Source organism: Oryctolagus cuniculus, chromosome 14 (assembly GCF_964237555.1).
Source record: "Oryctolagus cuniculus chromosome 14, mOryCun1.1, whole genome shotgun sequence".
NCBI classification, from domain to species: Eukaryota; Metazoa; Chordata; class Mammalia; order Lagomorpha; family Leporidae; genus Oryctolagus; species Oryctolagus cuniculus.
The window spans coordinates 50,177,141-50,200,696 of NC_091445.1; the positions used below are offsets into that span (position 1 = coordinate 50,177,141).

Consider the following 23,556-nt stretch of genomic DNA (forward strand, 5'->3'; position numbering starts at 1 on the left):
GCAATGCCATGCTTTACCTCTTCATGTCACGGCGGAGGCAACTCCCTTGAATTGGTAAGTTGCTTAGTCAAAGCATACACATGCTGCTCACATTGCCACTGTCATGTACAGTAAGAGAGATATTCTGAGGTGAAATACAATGGAACATGGTAGAGGAAGCGGGCCCCAGAAATACTGACATACATGTAGTTATTAAGGCCTCTGCTCCTCAGGGATTTCCTTGCAATTTTTTTAGGGAGAAGGCGATGTCGCAGAGCTAGATGGGCAGGAGGTACACAGTCGAAAGTCCCAACTTCACATCATCCTACATCCCTTGTTCAAGTCAGTATCAGAATTAGAATTGGAATTAGAATTAGAAATCGGTATGAACACTGCAGCTAAATTTGACAAACTGTCACCTACCTACGCCATTACTACGCCGTATATTCTCACAAAACTTGCGGAAATGTCTTCTGCCCATTAGCATTTTAAAGGGCTTTGTGGCCCCCATAGTCTCATTTTGGAGCTAGGGATGTTTCATTATCCTCAATTAAAACTCTCTCAGAACCAAGACTGGCAAGCATTTATTTATATATTTCCCTGACCAGCCACATGGGAGGCATGGATTTTGTAAAGTAGGCAGGGTGTTGCTCTGTGCTGCAGCCAGAGGCAACACTGGTTTGGAATAATTCTCCTAATGGGAAACTATCCTCATTAAAGCATAAACCATAATTGTGGAAAGCAATTTGCTCAGTAGCAGAGAACTAACAAGGTTTCTTATTGTGATTCAATAACAGGGGAGCATGGAATGCAATGCTGAAAAAGCTCCCCAAACTCTTTTAATTTTGTTGAAATGTAATTTTCTTCCGTGAAACCAATGTGAAAAGTTGAAATCATTTCTATTACACTCAGAAGCAAGATGTATAGCCATTTCCTGTAAATTAACATTTTCCAACTTCCATGAATTTAAATATCCTTTCACTTGTAGATTCCAAAACGTGAATTGGTGAAACTTGAACCAATGATGCTGCTATCAAACAGCAGAAACACATCCACAGCCAGGTCAAAAGTTGATATATGCAAAGTTCTAACCAGTTTTGTCATAGTTCATAAAGCAGCTTCCCTTTCAACAACTATTGATCGCACTTCAATAAAGATTATATGCCAGCATGAAAGGTTAATAAATATTAATAATAAATATTTCAAGTATCAATAGCCTTATTAATAGAATCCTTTCTATATAATATGGCCAAAATCAATAAGAGTGCATAAGTATATCAGATGCTGAAGTATTACATACTATATGCTAATAAAGTTAAAGTATTAGAGGCCTGCACTGTGGCGTAGTGGGTAAAGCTGCCACCTACAGTGCCAGCATCCCATATGGGTGCCAGTTCATTTCCCAGGTGCTCCACTTCTGATCTAGCTCTCTGTATGGCCTGGGAAAGCAGTAGAAGATGGCCCAAGTCCTTGGGCCACTGCACATGGATGAGAGACCCAGAAGCAGCTCCTGGCTCCTGGCTTTGGATCTGCATTGCTCCAGCCGTTGCTGTCAACTGGGGAGAGAACCAACAGATGGAAGACCTCTCTCTCTCTCTCTCTCTCTGCCTCTCCTTCTCTCTCTCTCTGTGTTGCTCTTTCAGATAAATAAATAAATCTTTTTTAAAAAGTTAAAATATTAGAAGCAATTGGTTTGCCTACTATGTTATTTCTTAAAATAAGTAGGTATTCCATCTGTAGAAGTCTACTTATTAGACATAATGTGGGTCTAGGAAATGTTAGAAATCACAAATGATCCAAATAAATCCACACAACATTTAAAATGTGTAGCTAGCTTAATGCTTTTTAAATCATTATCCACTTGCAAAGGACAAAGAACAGAAAAGGCTTTTTTTTGCTTTTTTTGGGGGGGAGGGTGTTTGTTTCCAATGGCACTGCCTAGTAGTGCTATAAGCAATGGCTTGACCTCTGCAGTATACCCAGGGGAATAACAAATGCCTCAAGGAAAGAACCACATTCTTCTCTAACTTTCCTCCTGCCCAGTAAGCTGTTTCCCGGATCCAGTACCTGCATGCTTTCCTCAAGGCCTGTGCCCCTCACAGCTGGTCATGGACGCTCCCATTCCTTCAGCCGTCAGCAACAGATGTCATTCACTTGGACACAGACACTGAGTACCCACCCATCCCTAACATGAGCCTTGTGTTCTGGGATAATTGGGCCAGCAGAGTTGCGATTAAAATGTGAATAATTAGGTAACAGACATGATTACTTTTGTAATTAATCCTCATATTGAGTCATCAGGATCAGCCCTGGGTGATGGCCACTAGCCTACACTTAGTGCAAAGAGAAGTAATGAGTATTAAAAGCAAAGCATCAATAATATGATATTTCTCATTTTTCCTATATTTCCCAGAATGAATGTATTTTTATTTAAAAGTTGATTTTTGTAGTGATTATTTTGGCTGATGAATACTCCTTTTAACTTAATACATGTCTACATGTTTGTATATATATATATATATATATATATATATATTTATGACAAGAATTCCACTTTGGTTGCTTCACTATTTTTTGTTTGTTTGTTCTTACGATTTATTTATTTGAAAGTCAGAGTTACACAGAGAGAGGGGGTGGGGTGGGGGGCTTCTCTTGCTGGTTCACTCAGATGGCAGCAATGGCCAAAGTTGCACTGATCTGAAGCCAGGAGCCAGGAGCTTCTTCTGGGTCTCCCATATGGGTGCAGGGACCAAAGGACATGGGTCATCTTTCACTGTTTTCCCAGGTTATAGAAGAGAGCTAGATTGGAAGTGGAGCAGCCTAGACTTGAACCGGTGCCTATATGGGATGCCAGCACTACAGGCAGTGGCTTTACCTGCTAAGCCACAGAGCCGGCCCCTACTGCACTGTTTTAATGCTGTGACCTACATTAAAAAATAGAGTGGCCTAGAGCAGGTAATTAGTTGCCTGTATCCCATGTAAGAGTGCTTGGATCAATTCCATCTCCAGGTTCCTGCTAGTGATGACTCTGGGAGGTTGCAAAAGATGGTTCAAGTAGCTGAGTCTCTGCAACCCATGTGGGAGACCTGATGATGTTCCTGGTTCCCATGTTTGACCCCTGCACAGCACTGTCCACTGCAGGCATTTGGGTATGAACAAATGATGCAATCTCTCTCTCTCTCTCTCTCTCTCTCTCTCTCATTCCTGCCAATCAATCAATCAATCCATTTTAAAATATTTTCCCAAAATATATGGCTTAACAAAAGTATACATAGAAACAATTGGAAAGTGACTTCACTCCTTTCTTTCTTTTTTTCTTTTATGGAGCCATCCATGTTAGAATTTCTTAGAGTTTGGGAATCAGTTCCTTCCCTGTACTTACTTTGCATCCACTTTTTCTACATTCATGATTCCCAGAAAGTTCCTGGTAAAATTCTGGTGGTCAAAGGCACCACATTGAGCATCCTGCAGCAGACCTTTCAGATCTCGCCTCTCTGCGTGGCCTCTCACAGAAGCTGGTCCTAAATGATTCATCTCCTTCTCAGTAAAGGATCCACAAACTCCACAAATCAGTCTTCAGATTCATCCCTGTCTCTGCCACTCCCTCAGACATCACAATGCAATCATAAACAAATTATGTCAACTTATCTTTCTTTTCTCAGTTCCAGCCATTTATCTCTATCCTCATTCTTGCCCTACTCTAAGTCTCCTTCTCCAAGAATGCTACAGCTTCCTCTCATACATTCATGCTCCTCCATCCCTTTATTTTAATCATCCTAGTTTCTCCCAATTATTTGAGGGCACCAACATTCTGCTTCCTGTTGCATGAAACCTTACATTGGCCTGGAACAGTCCTTACTAAACTTTGTCCATAATTTCTTCCAAAAAAGTGTCTCTCTGGACCAAGATAGGGCCTCCTTTTATTTTCTCCATAGCATCATTCCTATTGTTTTCAGAGTTCTTCCTCACTTTGATTTATTTTGTTAATCATTTTAGCTTACAGTCACACTGGATCTGGCCCAATTTCTGACATAGAAGAGACACTTCCACTATTACATCAATGGATGAAAAGATGGTTTTATATTCAAAAGGGGTCAAACTGAGCAATCAGACACTAAGGACAAGAGGGACCTCAGAAGTCATTATTCAAAGATTATAAGCTGGTCATATGTCCCTATATATATATATATATATTTATACACACACACATATATCACGCAGTCTTGGCCTACAAAGAGCTTAAAAAGCTTAAAATCTTGCAGGTAACACAAATCCAGACAAAACTAGGAAGTAATATAGCAAACATAATAAAATAGCTAGTCAGTAGGTTGATCATTAGAGATCCGGCGAATTTTCTGGTGAACCTGAGTTCTAAGTCTCACAGACAGAGCATGGATTCGTGGAAGAATAAGCAGGAGAGGAGCAGTTACATTTAAGTTTCCATGGGCAGCATAGATGAAAGGCACAGAGGACAACCACCACCAGCAGGGGTACATGTGTGCACTACTGTGTATGCATTTGATAACAAATTATTCATAATGACTAGAAAGACTAGAAAGCAGTGGTGAGAAAAGAGGAGGGGTTGGAGAAATTGGGAGGGTGTCATTATAAGCCTCATATTCCGTGACAGAGAGACAAGCACTCATCTTGTAGATAACAGAGCAATTAGAGTTTTACATAGGAAAGTGACAAAGTTAAATTTGTGTTTGATACAGATCAGAGTTCGGGAAACTGCGCATAAAGGAGCGACTGGAGGCTAGAATATTGAAAAGAGAGCTGAATCCAGGCAGGAACTCAGTACTATTTTCTACATAGGTAAGAATGTGAGCTTACATTTAAGAGAGCAAAAGCAAGTATGCTGAAGAATTTGCATGGTTTGAGGATTTAGGAGCAAAACTGAGAACTGGTGCAGGAAAAGTATGTGGAAATATTTATTAGGAAGACACATGCATGTTGAGCAAAATTCTAGCTTTGACAAATATATTTTAGCCTCTCTATAAATTCAAGGTCTATGATTTTTTTGTTTATGAATATTGAAAAAATTAACCAATTTTTAATCAATGTAATGTCTCACATGAAATAAAGATAGTATATTTTCCTAAATTCAGGGTTAGCGTTTCTATGAGAAAACACATTCAAAATTGTAAGCAAGGGCATAAAGATATGTACTAGGACAACTTGATCAAATCTGATCCCCATGTGGTGTTTTGTTTTGCTTTGCTTTGTTGTATTTTTTGAAAATTTAATGGTATGTGATGGGAAAGCCACGTTTCTTTTATGCTTTCCACAACATATGTTTGTTTATTTATTCTTTCTTTTGCTGGCCATTTTCCTAGTCATTGGGAATTCCATCTGGATTAATAAGTTACCCTTGGTGTAGGTTTCTACTACGTATTAAATGTCAACCTGACAGCTGAATATGCAACACTCAGAATAAAAAAAATTCAGTATTCTGTTGTTATTAGGAATTAACACTTGATTTTTTGTGCTGTTCTGGTATTTTAAATTTTTCTTTGCATATTTATAAATTTGTATAACCAGCCAAATTTGTTATGCACATTCTTGGAAGGATCTGCACTTGCAAACCTGCTCACGAAGTTATTTGCATTGGAGTAAAGGTCCATGAGGACTTCTGAGTGGATCAGGGGACTGTCCTGGACTCTGACTGAAGAAGAGAATGTAGTTAAGGACATAGTTTGGTTCAATAAAATTCACTGGATTACAGAAAATACACTTTAATATTCACTAGCCTAGTGAGTACAAGTGAGGATGGAAGTTTTTATTTAAGTAAGTGAAGATTCACAAAGCCAATATTTACAAGTTAGAATCTGGAATTGAAAATGAAAAATTCCTTAATCAAGCCTTGGGTGGAGTCTAGGGTTTTGTCTCTGATAGTTCACTGAAAATGAGTCCTGGCATCTGTTTAGGAAAACCTATTTGATGGTAATCTTGTCAGAAAAAGAAATCTGGTCCCTGGCCAAATAACTGAGGGTTAACAGAAACATTCAGGTACCAGGAATGGGAGGAGGAGAAGAGTCATGTTGCCTAGAACTTGAGTATATCCGCTGGATCTCATATCTGTACTACTGTGTCTTTGTGAAACAAACTTAAAACTTGGTCTGTACATACTATGAGGCCTTAATGAAAAGGCCAGTCTCATGCTATGAGGAAAATAAGAGATGATAAAAGGAAAGATAACTGTATCCTGTAGATTCCCAACAATATTTTTTTATATTTCTAATTTCCTCTTCTTTTCTTTGTTTAACTGTAAACTTTCCTGTGCTCTGTCTTCTAAGTCCAATATTCTCTCTTCTGCTTCACTGACTCTGTTTTTAAGGCTCTCTAATGTGTTTTTCATTTGATCTATTAAGTTCTTCATTTCATTTTGATTTCTCTTCACTATCACAATTTCATGTTCTACTAGTTTCTGCATTTCATTTTGATTCCTCCTTAATATTTCATTTTGACGAGAGATATTTTCTATCCTGTCCAGTAAGTATTTCTGGAGTTCAAGAATTTGTTTTTGAAAATTTCTAAATGTTCTTAACATAAATTTTTTGAAATCCGTATCTTGCATTTCTTCTTTCTCATTATCTTTGTAATCTTGGATTGGGGTGTCTTGTTCATTTGGGGGCGTCATAATGTACAATTTGGGACATGCTCAAGCTGACTTGCCCCAAATGGTAGAGTTAGAAATGTGCCAGGGGATTCCAATTCAATCCCATCAAGGTGGCATGTACCAATGCCATCTCACTAGTCAAAGCGATCAATTGCAGTTCACAATTGATCATAATGATAGGTCTAAGAGTCAAAGGGATCACATAAACAATACTAGTGTCTGCTAATACAAACTGATAGAATAAAAAGGGAGAGAATGATCCAACATGGGAAGCAGGATACACAGCAGACTCATAGAATGGCAGATGTCCTAAACAGCACTCTGGCCTCAGAATCAGCCCTTAAGGTATTCAGATCTGGCTGAAGAGCCCATGAGCTATTTTAACCATGCAAAGCCAAGAAACTCTGGCAAAAACAAACAAACAAACCTAAATGAAAGGTCTCTGTGAGTGAGATCCCAGTAGAAAGAACAGGCCATCAAAGAAGGAGGTACCTTACTCTGAAGGGAGGAGAGAACTTCCACTTTGACTATGACCTTGTCTAAATAAGATCGAAGTCGGTAAACTCAAAAGGCTTCCATAGCCTTGGCAACTCATGACTAGAGCCTAGGGAGATTACTGACGCCATAAACAAGAGTGTCAATTTGTTAAGTCAACAACAGGAGTCGCTGTGTACTTACTCCTCATGTAGGATCTTTGTCCTTAATGTGCTGTACACTGTTATTTAGTGCTATAACTAGTACGCAAACAGTATCTTACACTTTATGTTCTGTGTGGATGCAAACTGTTGAAATCATTACTTAATATATACTAAATTGAGATTCTGGATATAAAGATAATTGAAAATGAATCTTGATGTGAATGGAATGGGAGAGGGAGCAGGAGTTTGCAGGGTTGCAGGCGGAAAGTTATTGGTGGGGGGGGAGCCATTGTAATCCATAAACTGTACTTTGGAAATTTATATTTGCTAAATGAAAGTTAAAAAAAAATGAAAGGCAATGTTTTCTATTGTACCTATAATTATGTACCCATTAGGAACATTTCTCAGAGTATAGCTTTGACCTGAGGAGCTGTGATCTCCCAAAAGACATCGACACTAGGGACCATGCCTGGCATATGGCAAGAGTACAGGGAGGGAAACACAAAAATCTGTCCAAGACCATGAGCAAAGCCCTTAGGAGCTTTTATAAACAACAGGGGAAATGCCAAGCACCCCAGGTGCAGCAATCAAGACAGGGGTCCCAAGACATTGTGAAAGTGGCATTTGAAGAAAACAAGATCCAATTTTATTATCTCAGGCTTAGACATTTGGGTTGTCATAGGTCATCAATAAAAGTTTTTTCATCTTCCAGGTGAACAGAGGATTTCTTAGCTTGAAATTATTAGAGACCCCTCAGGCAAGGTCATGGCCAAGATCAGGAATAAGGACCCTGACAACACTGAACTCCAGAGAGGTTGAAAGATTACAACTGGAACGACAGCAAGATGTGGACACCTGAGCCTCCTGGTTAATGTAACAGTGATAAAATCCACTGCAATGGTGCGCTTGCTCTAAGTCAGGCATTTTGCTAACATGTTTATTATGCTATTTAAAAGTCAGTAAGATCATTAAAATTATCTGTATTATCTTAGAGAAAGTAAACCAGGACACTAAAAAAGTAAATAAAATTAACTAAAGCTACAGAAGTAATGGTAAAGTTAGATTGAAATTTCAATATGCTGAACTGCAAAGGCCTTTCTTCTTACCATTAATTCATTAGTGTCTTTCATATTTTAGTTGACAGTCCTGGTTATGCAACCCAAGACAAACAATTATCACTTTTTTTGAGATTTTTTATCATGCACTGTACTATGTATGCTTTCTCATATTTTATCTCATTTAATTCTCAAAAAATGATGAAATATATAAAAATGTATTTATACCTTTTAAGCACAGAGGAATATTCGACTCTCACTCTTTTGCCACCAAATTTGTTTCTTGTGAAGAATTATCTTCAATAATGCTCTGAAACACAGAGCGTGTTCTGACAGTTTTTCTTCCTTACTTTCTTGTTTCTGAATTCAGTTCGACATGAAAGCATAAAGGCCTGGGGATAAATTCTCACTCTTTTTTTTTTTTTTTTTTGCTTTGTAGTATTTTATATACATCCATCCATACACATAGACACACACACAGACAGAAACACATACATGTTTACCCAAATATATTTTCTCAAATTAATTTGTTATTAGTAAAATAAGAGGTATACATGTATGCCAATCATAGGATTTAACCCTCAATATCCAGGTGGATTTAAATAAGAACATGAATTAAAACATGTTCTATCTCTGCATACTATAGAGTCCTGAGAGATATAGTGCATGTAGAAATGTGTGTATGTGCATGTGTGACATGATATGTGTATACTTTTATTCAGTTTTGAAACATAATTGGAATTTTCTCCAATGTTATGTCATGCATTCTTATCCAGGTAGCATCTCTGGGCAACTTACATATACAAAGTTTACTTTAAAAGTTTATGGAAAATGGAATTAAAATATAAATTTATTTTAGTGCACAAATTTTTTAAAACCCAAGCAAATGTTTTGCATTATACGTTTTTCACAAATTTTTTATAAACACCCCTTGCATGTACTCACTTCAGAAAGATTTGTTCCAAAATTAAATATTTTAATTTAATTTCCATGAACTTTGAAGTCCCTATGTAGTCAGAAATTCCCTAAAATACATTGACCCCAAGTAGGCACACGTAGCACACACTTTTCAAAATCCTCTTATTCATTTCATTAAAATGGATGTCTGCTGAGGGAAGAGATTTTACTCCAATATGGAAATTTTGCTTAAAACATCTTTTTTTAAAAAAATTATTTATTTATTTATATATTTTTTTGAAAGGCAGAGTGGACAGTGAGAGAGAGAGAAAGAGAGAAAGGTCTTCCTTTGCCATTAGTTCACCCTCCAATTGCCGCCGCGGCAGGCGCGCTGTGGCCGGCGCACTGCGCTGATCCGATGGCAGGAGCCAGGCAGGGCCCAAGGACTTGGGCCATCCTCCACTGCACTCCCTGGCCACAGCAGAGAGCTGGCCTGGAAGAGGGGCAACCGGGACAGAATCTGGCGCCCCAACCGGGACTAGAACCTAGTGTGCCGGCGCTGCAAGGCAGAGGATTAGCCTAGTGAGCCGCGGCGCCGGCCGCTTAAAACATCTTAAGAAGAATCCTCAGGCTCTTTGAGGCCTGTCTTGTCCCCATATTCCTGGTTGCCTCTCTACTCTGGTAATTTCCAGTGTCAAGCCCCAGACTGTTTGGGACAGCACTGGAATTCCAAGCCATGTCTTCTCTCTCTTTATTTCATTCAATATACCTTACTTCTTTTTCCCAACATTGGGGCTAGACCAATGTTTTAATCCCTAGACCAACCAGACAAAAATATATCATGAAATATTGATGAAGAAGAAGTGTTGTGTTGTATTTCAAACACAATGGGTAGTTAATAACCAAGTGCCATGGTAAAAATAATATTGGTAAAGTAGATTTTGTCAGAGAGTCTCTTTTGAAGAGAAACAGTTTTTTAGCATAACTTCTAGCTTGTATAGATGTCTGGTTTATTTTATTATTAATTGGTTTTTATTGTTTTTCAATAGAATCATATGTTTGCTAAATATCCTTAGTGTACTTTCTTCATCTAAACTGATTTTACCACCTCTTTTCCTAAAATACATCTGTACAGGAGAAAGTTCGGTGCAATTATTTTATTTCTGTCTTAACCTTCCCCAAGATGATCTCCTCAAACATAAAATCATTACCTTTAAAATTTATAAAGTCTCCCAACACATATGGATTTTTCTTATTTATAAATTTGTATGCTTCATGGAGAAAACTCTTACGTACTTTTTCATTTCTTTTGTTATAGATCTTGTGCAATCAATCTTAAAGCTATAAAAGATGTTGCATGGTGTTCTTCACTTACAAATTGGTGGGACAAAATTCACTGTGATAAAAAAAATTAAGTGAGTAAAACAAGTACCATTTCCTACATAATAAAATCGCTCTCAATCCTGTTTGAAATGGGAAAAAATCAGCTAATGTACTTGCAATTACCCTGAAGTTCTTATCATAATAAACATTTTTTAGAATTTAAAAACCATATTCTCTGTGTGTGTGTATATATGCATGCATGTGTGGGTAGGCATGGATGTACATAGGTAATATCAATGTTCATTTCTTGCATCTCAGATATTTCCTTTTTGTACCTTTTCTCAGTCAATTTCAAAAGCTAAAAGACCCAGGACTGGAGTTGTAGCACAGCAGGTAAAGCTGCTACCTGCAATGCCAGCATCCCATAGGGCTAGTGGTTCATGTCCCAGCTGCTCCACTTCCAATCCAGCTCCCTGCTAATGGCCTAGAAAAACAGAAGATGGTCTAAGTGCTTAGGTTCCCACCACACATGTGGGAGACTTGGATGAAGTTCCTGGCTTCTGGCTTTGTCTTGGCACAAACCAGCTGTTGTAGTTATTTGGGTAGCAAAACCAGCAGATGGCAGATTCTCTCTCTCTCTCTCTCTCTCTCTCTTTCACTCTCTCTCTCTCCTTTTCTCTTTGTAACTCACACTTTCAAATAAACAGATAAATAAATAATAAATATATTTTAAAAAGATAAAAGGCTCATAGTGCTTAGTAAGTAAATCATACTATCAGAACATTTTATTATTATTATATTTTCATCTTATATGATTGCTAAGAAAGTTGAAACTTTGCTTCAAATTCAACTTAAACACCAAAAGAGCATGTTGTATAAACATGATATATAGATGATGTTATGACAATGCTGGTAACGGAAATATCTGACATTTTTCAATATTTTTATCTTCACATAGGAACCATAGCTAATACTTATCTTATGCCTACTGAAGTTTCTGCAGCTTAAATATGTCCAGCAACTTGAATGATAAATTTGTTCCATTTGCATGCATTGTTATGCATTTATCAAACTTAGATGAGTACCTCTCTGGAAGTTCTATTTTGTACTCCTACATCACTTTAACAATTCAGCCCCATACAGCAAGCTGTTGGCACATGGAACATATAGCTGATTTTTGAAGAAGTAATTTAATTCCCTTCCTAACAGCTTTATTTAGACAAACACCTTAATTCTCGAAATTCCTCCTGAAACACGAAACCTATGGACCATTTCAATGAGTGTAACTTTAGCATAGTCACCTTCCTCACCAGTACTTAAGGTTTTGAAATGGTTCCCAACCCTGACAAAATTACTGTTATTATTATTTGTATAGCAAGCAGATGGGAAAATAGTACATATTTTTGGTATTTGGTATGGGTCAGAGGAAAGAGATTGAGTGGTCTTACACCAACCTCAGTCCTCAATATGTCCAGTGATGGCAATAGAACGGCACATAAACCTTGATTCTGATTGTATGGAAAGCACTAATGCAATTGATGATGAAGAACCTGGATAACATTGATTATAAGTAAATGGATTTTCATATGAAAGAACTATATATTACTTATTGATTTTTTATGTGATATACAATTCCACTTTGTAGATCCAACTAAAGGTAGTCAAGGAATTAATATTTTATTTATATAGATCTAAAGAATATGGTACTTATGGGTACAAAATTTTGCTTAAAGAAAAGGAAACGTTTTCAACCTCAGATTCTTCCAAAGATGGAATGAACAACCTTGTGAAGAAAAACAATTTAATTTTGTAGCTTCTATCAAACCAAAATCATCAAACCTCCTGAGTAGGATTCAATTGTAACAGAAACAAACACAAAAAAAGGAGCCAATCAAGAAGCTCTGCATCTACATGTGTGTGGATACTCTCTGATTTGACTATCTGGATCCTGAACATCCCACAAAGATCCATATGTTAAAAATATTGGGTTCCAAAATCTTAAGTCAGTGGTGACGAGAATGAGAAATTAATCCAGTTCCCCTAGGGCCTTCTGCAGATAATGGTGTTAGATTAAGTCACTAGTACGGAATCCTCATAGTTAAATTCAGTTGACTAGATTGGAGGCCACAAAAGCATAGATACAGACATGAATGCCATCTCCTGGCATGAGATGGATGCACTGCTCCACCATGTGACTGACAGCAAGAAGGCCATCACCAGAGACTAATCGGACTGCGAACCTCTCAAACTATGACCTTCTTTCTTCATAAAATTAGTTGACTCAGATATTTTTGTTGTGGTAATAAACAACTGATTAATAGAATTATTTAATTGTGGGAGCTTGAAAACCCAAGTTTCCAGAAACTAAGAAAGACCCAGAATAGACTCAGGATGAGAACTCCAGCAATTGAAACATTGTTCAAGCGCAAGGGGAACAGCCATCATCGCAGGATATATTCTACTTATTTAAATGTGTCAGAAAGTCTATGTTAACCATTTTCATTCACTATTGCTTGCCTACAGGTTGGGCTTCTCTTACCAAATCTGCATATCACTACATAACTAGATCAAATTTTTGTCTTCAAAATGTTTTACAAAACAAAATAGCTTGGCATCCAGTAGAGAAAAAAATCTGATGTTTAGTTATACTTATGAGTAGGAATAGAATTTTGGGGATTTAAAGTTGTTTGCAATTTTTTTCTGACAAAAGATATTTCTCTACTAGCTGTATATTATGTGACTCCTTAGGCACCATTCATAACATTTACCTTTGCATTATGTTTCTCTCTGTCTTTCAGATGTTTGCCTGCAGGGGCACTGGTAAAGAAAAGACATTATATTTGGTGTATCTGCATTAAAGATTACTCCTTTTCCTTGGCAAGATATTTTAGATGTCATTTGTGCCTTATGAAGGCTTTCAGAGAGATCCAGGATTCTAGACTCAGTTGATCCAACTGTGTTTCTGCAAAGACTGCAGTTTTCTTTGCAGGATTATGGTTCCAGGGAAGATTGCTTCTCGATAAGTGCGAGAGAAATACTTTACAGAATTAATGCTGCTGCTCACTCTGTATTGATTTTTAGAACATTTTGCCTCTTCCCATATAAAGGACAAGTAATAAAATACAGTGTAATTATAAGAATATTAAATATAACAGTGTATTCATTCCTGAATCATGGGAGATCAAAGGGTATCTATTCAGGATATGCTTTTTGACTACTGATTCTCAAGTATAGCCAATTTCTGTTGTTTGTTCTAGCAATTATGTTTCTCTGAAGATAAAAAGCCTGAGAATAAAAACTAATGTAGTTCTCCTGCTCTAAATATCATCTAGTTATGAAATGAGAGGCTATAAAAATGAAATGTTTGAAGAGAATGGACTTGAGAGTTAAAATATGCATGTTCATTGATCACGAAATGATGAAAAATGTCACCCAGTTATTACAGAAAGGTGCTGATTGAAAATAGGTGACCTTTACCAAACGTGTATGAACAATTTCTATTGTTCATTAAAGGACAAGATATCTACATGGTCCATAAGGTGGATATGATATTTGAAATACATTAAGCAGATTTCAGTAGTTGCATCCATGGTCAATGTTTTGAACTAATCTAATTGTTGCTATATTTTTATGTTTTTTGACATTTCATGTAGGCAAAGTGAAGAAGCAAAATTCTCTCAGAATGGTAGGAATTTAACTGTCTTAGTAGAAATAATAATCACTGGTCATGGATACATGACTAATTTATAAAAGAGCAATAGTTGTTCTTTTTACAAAAGAGTACATATAAATCCTGTCACTGAGAATACACTTGTGAATGAGACATCCATAGAGCTTGCCACTGATGAATTTGGACTTTTACATCATTAAACAATATGATGGTATTATGTAATTTGAGAGGAAGGGGCATAGAATTTGTCATGAAAACTGACAGGAAGGGTATTTCCTTTAGATTGGTAGGGCCAAAATTACTTGAATTAAATGACATTTGGAGTTTCCAGTGCTAAGAGATGTAGTCAGGAAGAAAGTCAATGTAATATGACAAGTAGAAAGCATGAACTCCAACATCAACCATGCTTTGGTCATAGACTGCTGGAGCTTAGGCAAGAGAGAGGATGCAGCACTTAGACTTCACATAGAATTGGATGCCAAATGAAGCCTTTAATTATAACCTAAAAGAGATGGAAAACTACAACGGAAACTGTACCATAGAAGTGAAATGATCAACCTTGTATTTAGATAAGTCAATTTGCTCACAGTATGGAGCACGGATTTGTGGATCAGTGAGGAAAAGTGACCACAAGGCAAGTTACAGAGGACAGTGACATGAACTAGGGGAGGCAAAGGTAAAAACCCAGGAGACAGAGATTTAGGAGGCAGGACTAATAGGACCAGAACTGACTGAGATGTGTGAGACACAGGAAGTTGTGAGGCAAAGTTAAGAGCTGAATTTCTAATGATGCATTGGGTAGGTTCAGTGTCATTTATGTAGGTAATAGAGACAGAAAAACTAGAAAAGACTTGAAGTGGAGTCGATGCTGGAAGATGCATTGATCCCTTTATCTTTCCCCTCCTCCTTTGCTTTCCATTTCTGTCTGTATCCATTCCTTGCTTCTTTTTGTCTTTCATTCCTTCCTTTAAGGAAGAGATTCTAGCTATATGATAGATGCTGATTTAGGTTCTCAGGCTGAACAGTGAGCAAAGCATAGATATTACCTTCACTGAGTTTGTGGTTCCATTGGGGAAACCATCAGCAGGTGGAAAGTTGTAAATGTGAGATGAACAGTAAGAAGAATGTAGTAGATTGATAATATTTTAGGTATGAAGGTAAGAGAAAACTTCTGTGGGGAATTGACATCACCTATTTAATTTCAGCTGAAATTAATAAAATACTGCATGAAAGAGTTGGCATTTTTGCCAAAGCTAGCATTAGCCCTTTAAAATGAAAAGCTCAAGACATTATCTTACTAACATTAGATTTTAATATTTTGGAGCAGATGTTTTCCTTGATGGTTAATATTTCCCTTGGAAAAAATATCATCCCATATTGGAGTGTACAGGTTTCTGTCCAGGCTCTACTTCTAATCCAACTTCATGCTACCACATACCCTTTGAAGTAACAGGTAATAGTTCAAATAGTTAGATACCACCTTTTTGGGAAATGTATGTTAGTTCCACACCTTTGGCTTCTGCCTGGCTTAGTCAAGACTCTAGTGAGCATCTGAAGACTGAACCAGCTAATAGAAGATCTATGTCTGTCACTGATTTTTCTCTCTTTCTCTGTTTCCTTTGCCTTTCAAATAAGTTTTTTATTAAAATAATATTTGAATAGGGCAAGCTTTTCGGTGCTGCAGGTTAAGCCACTGATTGCAATGCCCACAACACATATCAGAGTGATGGTCTGAATCCCAGATGCTCTACTTCTGGTTCAGACTCCTGCTGATATATCCCGGAAGGCAGTGGATGATGGCCCAAGTGCTTGGGCCCCAGTCACCCACATGAGAGACCTGAATGGATTTGTGTGATCTTGGCTTTGGCCTGGCACTTCCTGGCTATTGTGGGAATTTGGGTGTGAAACAAATGATAGACAATCTCTCTATTTCTCTACTTCTCCCTATATGTCACTCTGTCTTTCAAGCAGATTAAAATACAGAAACAGGGACCAATGTTGTGTCACAGTGGGTTATACTGCTGCTTGCAACACTGACATCCCATATCAGAGTAGTCGTTTGAGTCCTTGCTCCCCTGCTCCTGACTCACCTCCTTGGTTTTGTGCCTGGGAGGCAGAAGATGATGACCCAAGTACTTGGGTCCCTCCCTCCCTGTGGGAGATAATTACTTGGCTAAATTAATGCTCATTCAACTCTGATTTAGTTCAATATCCTACACTCAAAGTTTAGCTTATCCTTGATACAACATCTTGAAGGCTTCAACCTCAACAAAACTGTATTTTTCCATTTGGTATATATTCTTTGTGTTGCTTTTATTGTCATGTGTCATTCATTCATTCATTCGAAAGACAGAGTGATAGAAAGACAGGGAGAGACAGGGAGATCTTTCATCTACTGATTTACTCCCCAAATTCACTCCCCAGCAGCTGCGGCTGGGCCAGGCAGAAATCAGAAGTGAGGAACTCCATCCTGCTCTCCCATCTTCATGTTAGGAACCCAAGCATTTGGACTATCATCTGTTGCCTTCATAGACACACAAGCAGGAATCTGAATTGGAAGCAAGGTAGCTGGATTTTTTATTTTAAGATTTATTTATTTATATGAAAGTCAGAGTAACACAGAGAGAGGAAGAGACAGAAATAGAGAGAGATCTTCCATCCATTGGTTTGTTCCCCAAATAGCCACAACAGCTGAGGCTAGACCAGGCTGAAGCCAGGAGTCAGGAACTTCTTCTGGATCTCCCACATGGGTGAAGGGCCCAAGAACTTAGGCCATCTTCCATTGCTTTCCAGGCACATTAGCAAGGAACTGGATTCGAAGTGGAGCAGCTGTGACTCAACTGGCACCCATATAGGATGCTGGCATTGCTGTCGGTGGTTTTACCTGATACCCAAGGCTGACCCCTGGCAGCTAGAACTTACACTGGCATTCCAGTGTGGACTCTGACATCATAAACAGTGGCTTAACCCACTATTCCATGATTTTAATGTCTTTTAAAAATAGGTAATATAATATATATAAATATGTCTATATGTGCATGTATACATACATATATGCATATATACATATATATTTTTCTATTAGAAGTAATGAAAAATAAAATGAAAGATTCAAAATAGAACATCAATAAATCTTTCTCATTCGTGAAATGTTTAATGAGTTCCCACTGTTCCTGAGTTAAAGTTCAAACTCTGCACATGCACCCAAAAAGTTGCCCTTTGTGACATGTGTATCAGCCTGTCATCATACTACAACAAGCTAAAGTTATGTTGGAGGGTGTCAGGAACTCTCAGTATATATCACTGTATTTCTGTACATAGTATGATTTCTGTTTATTGCTAATGATCCCTCTCTCTTTGTATAAATCCAATATATCTTTTAATTTACAGTTCAGGGATCTTTTCTTCCTGCAAACATTCATGGGCTCTTCCAAGTTAAGTCAGAAGCTACTATCTGTATATTAGCAACACTCTAGATGAGTCTTCCATAACTGACTACATAGGGTATTATTAATGTTCTTTCTCTTGTCTTCCCCTGCCATATCATCAGAATGAGTATGCTATGCATAACAGATAGGTCTGTCAACACACCTCACTAATATGGCCATCCAAACTGGGGTTAGGTGATACTCCATGGGTAGAGAAAGAATGAATATGTTAGAGGGATCTTCCATCTGCTGATTTACTCTAAAAATGGCAACGACAGTCAGGCCATGTCAGATCCAAGAGATGAGAAATCAGTCTGTTTCCCACATGAGTGGCAGAGACCCAGGTACTTAAGCCTTCAGCTGATGCCTCTGACAATGGGCATTAATAGGAAGCCTTGAATTGGAAGGAGAGTCGGGATTCAAACTTGATACTCAAGTATGGGATGGAATCATCCCAAGTAACATCTAAAACCCTGTGCCAAATGCCTCCTGCTCATTGTGCTTTTGATTTGTTTTCAGCAAAAAAATGCTAAATATTTGAGGCAATATATGTTTATCCCGCTTAAAATAATACAGTATTTTCATGCATTGAAACATTATATGGTACACATACACATGTACAGTTTTATATAACAATTAAAGGTATTTGCTTATAAGATGTTAAACATTCTAGAAAAATAATTGGAAAAGATATTAAGGAATTGCATTGGCAAGTTTTTAATTGAAAACAATGATAACAGAAATTATCCTAAATGCCTTTATATAAGGAAATATATTTCTGTTCATTTGCAGTTTTTAACAATAACAAAGAAATGTGGCAATTAGGAATAGGAATTGAGACAAAAGGTTAAATAGATAAGAGCTGAAAAAAATTTTTGCAATTCAGTTTTGAGAGAGAAAATGGTTAAACTGCAAAATAACAACTGCATTCTTAGGAAGAAGAAAATAGAAATGCTGTCTGAGAAGTTAGCATTTTCTTAAATGTTCTGAAACTGGTTTGGAGTTGTCCTAGATGGCGCTAAAGTGAAAATGACCTATGTGTTAGAAAGGGGTTAGAGAAGCAATGAATACCCTCTCCTTTCTTAAATGAAAATAGTTTAATATGTTAGTGATGGGGACTTAAATATTTTGTTTTCTAGAACATCCAATTATTCCATGTCCAGAGTAAGTAATTGGGAATCAAATGAATGTATAGAAATATATACATATATGTATATATTTTGAACTGGCTCATGAGTTCCCATCATCCATCAAAGATGAGAAGAGCATCTTGACTCTGTCATCTACCTCTGACCCAGCTGACCTGGGTAGTTCATCACAATCTACTCTAGGTTCTTTCTTTGTAATTTATTAGTGTGTTTGTTTTCATTTTATTTGAAAGACAGAGGAGAGAGAGAGGAGAGTGAGAAGGAGAGGGAGAGGGAGCGAGAAGGAAAGGAGGAAAGAGAGAGGAAGGGAACGAGGGAGAGAGAAAGATAGATGAATCTTCTATTTGCTGGTTCACTCACCCAAATGCCTGAAACAGCTGGGAGTCCAGGACTCTGTCATCCACATGGGAACCCCAGTACTTGAGCCATCATCTGCTGCCTCCCAGGGTGTTCACCAGCAGGAAGCTGGATAAGAAGCAGTTCTGGGACTCTGACTTGACACTTCCATACAGGATAGACATTTATTTGCCTACCTGTAGTAGCAGCCATAGGACAAGATGGTGGAGTGAGAACAATGTTTCTCTTCTGCTAGCAGCATCAATAACCCTGGGAGACTGTTAGAAGTTAAGAATCTGAAGCCACACTATAGAACCACTGAACAGGGGCTCCAGATATTAGCATGCCCAAGTAAAAAAGTTTGGAATTTGCTTGTCTAGATTTCAACTTTGGCTGCACAATAGGGTTACATGGAAATGTTATAACACTGATGATTATGTCATATTTCTATAGACCCTGATATATAACAGATATTGTCTAGAACATCCAATTATCTGATAACAGATTTACCTGGTTATGCCTTGAAACTATAGTTCTGGAGTCCTTTTTCAGACTTATTAAATCAATATTCCTGGACTCTGCCACTTCAAGTGGCATGGTAGTTGAGATTAATATTTAGTAAAATTTCAAAGTTTTAGTGGCTTAGAAGATAGAAGACAATGGATTCCACTGAAGAAAGTATGTTTTAATATGTTTATCACTTGAATCAATATATAAAATACGAATTGAAATAGTTTGTGTACACATAGACTAGGATACTTTAAAAAGTTCTAGAAAATGAAATAAGTTTATTTTACTATAAAGTCAACTTGAAATCTATTAGTGTGTGTATGTATTTGTGTAAAATGTGTATTTTTCATGAATGCTTTAAGTTACCCCATATACATAGACTTTAAACTTTCTAAAGTTAGTTCATTTTTATGAAAGGCAGAGTGATGGAGAGGGAGAGAGGGAGGATATAGAGAGAAATCTTTCATCTTCTGGCTCACTGCACCAAAGCCCACAAAAGCCAGGACAGTTACAAGCTGCATGCAGGACCTCTATCTGTATCTCCTATGAATGAGTATCTCCTATGAATAAGTACTTGAGCCACCATCTTCTACCTCCCAGGGTGCACATTAATAAGAAGCTGGGTCAGAAGCAAGGTAGGACTTGATCCTAGGCAACTCAATATGGGTTGTGAGCACCCCAACTGGCACCTTAATATGCTGTTCTACAATGCCCTCCCTCAAATTTATTTTAACACCCAAATAAACTTATCTTTTAATTCCATTTTGCATGAATTTTAAAATTAGTAAAATTGCAATAATTAGAGTATATGAATCCCATAGTAAAATATAGAAAAAGTAGTAGGTAAGAGGAAATAATATCCCTTAATCTGTTTGAAAATGGACATTAAGACACATATGAAGTCAGTAGAGAAAGAGAGTCCTATACATTAAAATCTGTTTTTGGTTTATTTGTTTTTTTTGTTTGTTTGTTTGTTTACTAGTAACATTCCATTCTGTTAATTTTGTTCTTTTATAATATGCAGATGTCTTTCACCACTAACTTGAATTCCTCATCACCTTCTTTAAACTTATTTCAATGCAAGTAGCATTGAACTTATGTCTATTTTTTATTTTATTTTATCCTGAGATTGTGTCAACCTCTCTTGGAAGGTTATATATACATATGACAAATACTAAATTTCAGTAGTGATTATGCTGAAAGTGGAATGCTTTTTCTGTCACTAGTAATCAGAATCAGCCAGAAGCAAAGACTTGAGCATTAACCTCCATCAGAACCTAAGAAAGCAAAGTGCGTGTTTGCTTTAATCACTACTAGCTTTGGAGTTGAAAAATCATTTGAGTAAGCCAAGAGTTAACTGTTCTGAAGCCAACATAATTACTCTGTACTATCTTAAAAGTCTTAAAATATTCATGAGTACCATGTCAAATATTGGAAACAGTCACCATGCATGAGTTGATAAGGAAATATGTATAGTATAGAGTATGAACTTTAAGCACAGGCAGATCTAAGCTTTAGCATCCACCACCTCCTGTGGAAAATGGGGGTGAACTGTCCATGCTATCATTTTGACTGGATGATTATTTAGTCACACTAAAAAGTTTATAACCCAGCTTTCTGGCATTTAGGAAAGAACAAGATATATTAAATATTGCCACACTCCATTATCTTTTATTTAAAATGCCAAATATTGAACAAGATAGAGATCATAAAGCAAGTTTTATAAAGTTTTAACCTATTTTTTCTTTAAATTTTGAAATTGCCGTCTTTAAGTGAAGTTTTCCTATAAGATAACTTCTGATCTTATAGAAGGAATGAGTTAGTACTAAGTAAATGAAAAATGCAATTAAATACAGCACCTAAGTCAGTACATGAGGATCAGGAAATGGAAAATATAGAAAGTGTATTCAAGAGACAGGTCCTACTTAAAATGAACAGATTCTAACTCTCAATTCACACAAGACTCTATTCTTTTATCGGTCTGTATGATGCCAATTAAGACCATAACTACAATGACAAAATTCCTTTAAAAACTCAAATATATAGTGCTGATACTGTAGCATGGTGGGTTAGGCTGATACCTGTGATGCTGGCATGCCATATTGGAGCACAGGTTTGAGTCCTGGCTGCTCTGCTTTGGATCCAGCTCCCTGCTAACGTTCCTAAGAAAGCAGGGGAAAATGGCCCAAGTGCTTGGGCCTCTGCCACCCACATGTGAGACCAGGAAGCAGTTCCTCTCCTTGCCTTCGCCTGGCCCTGCCACAGTCATTGTGGCCGTTTGGGGGAGAGAACCAGCAGATGGAAGACTCTTCCTCTCTGTCACTTCCCCTTTCAGATACATAAAAATAAATGTTACATATATCCCTTTGAATAATTAGCTTCACTTTCAAACATAAATATTTTTTTTCTGTTAAAGATTTATTTATTTACTTTAAAGGCAGAGTAACAGAAAGAGAGGGAGAGAGATTCCATCCACAGTCCACTCCCCACATAGCCTCAATGACCAGGGCTGGGCTAGGCCAAAGCCAGGAGCCAGGAGCTTCATCCTGGTCTCTCATGTGGGTAAAGAGGATAAGCTATTGGGCCCTCTTGTTTTCTTAGTTATCTTTGAATCAGTTGAGAAAGAATCTCCCCCAAAAGAAAGAAATGGAATCTCAGAGCTACAAAAGTAGATACATGTTTTCAGGCTTTGGCTAAAAACACACAGACAACCAGTACATCAGTGCCTATGGGAATTCTGAAAATATTTTATCCCTGTGGAAGACGCAATAACATCAACATCAGCCTGAAAAGCTCTCTAGGGAATTTCTGAAGGATAACCAGCAAAAATGAGCAATGTTCTAATATTTTTATAAAATGTCCCATCTCCAAATACCCATAGAAGAAAAGTAGAATCAACATTGCAGGAAACATGAGTGCCCACTCTCAGAAGGACATTTAAGACACTATTACAATCTTCACAAAAGCATCTGGATATTTTCAATGTGATTTAGCATTATAGAATGAGGGTTGACATTTAATATGTATAAATAGAGCATACAGGACTGTATTAAAAACAATATATTAAAAATAATGGTTATTTCATTTTTAAAAATCACTTTATCACTCAAGTTCTATGTAATAACAAGAATATGGTTGCTATTCTTCATATATTTAGAGTACTAATCAATAGATTGCATATCATTATAGTAATACATTTCATTATCCTTAATTACATAGAAATTTACCACAGTACAGGATAAAGCATCAGACAATTGTTATTCATGCAAAATAAAGTTGAAAAGAAAACTTTTGGGTAATTAAATCAAACTTTGTGGGGGGGAAGCGACTTCCATTTTTTCTCTAGATAATTTTATCAGATGTGTTAGAAAAATAGATGAAGAAGAAAAAATGTTTTCTGGTTTACATAAATTACCTGGATAATTCCCTAAACTATATGTAAAATATATGCTTAACCTCAATTCATTTTAGTTTTATAACAAAGAAGAATCTCAAACATAAAAAATCTTAAAAAAATCAGGATTTCAAGCAAAATACAACCTTAATCTCTTACTGAAAAATTTTTTAAAACATAAACATTTTAGAAAGCAGTTAATCTTCTTTATGAATCTGTCTCATAAAATAAATCTATCGCTCATATAAGAATGATAAATTATGTCCACGTCCTATAAATCACCAGGGTTTCTTTTTCTTAACTCTTGCCTCAGAAACTGTAACACTTAAATTTTAATTCCTAAATGGACACCATTAAAAGACTCAAGGATTTAGTCCTGAATCCTTAAACTGAAAGGGAGCTCAGGGATGTTGCTAAAGTAGAAAGCTGCACAGAACCTCAACTCTCAATTGCAAATTTTATTTCAGTCTAATTTAACTTTGAAGCTTTCAGACTCAGATCAGAGATTTTATCATATGACATCAACAAACCACTTCAATCAAAATCAAGTTACCTAGGC

At 37.0% G+C, this 23,556-nt stretch overlaps 1 protein-coding gene across 7 annotated transcripts in view; it reads right to left on the minus strand.

Annotated features, from left to right (window-relative positions):
* Positions 1-23,556, minus strand: part of CDH12 (cadherin 12) — a 1,101,741-nt gene that overhangs the window by 454,655 nt on the left and 623,530 nt on the right. The window lies entirely within an intron of this gene.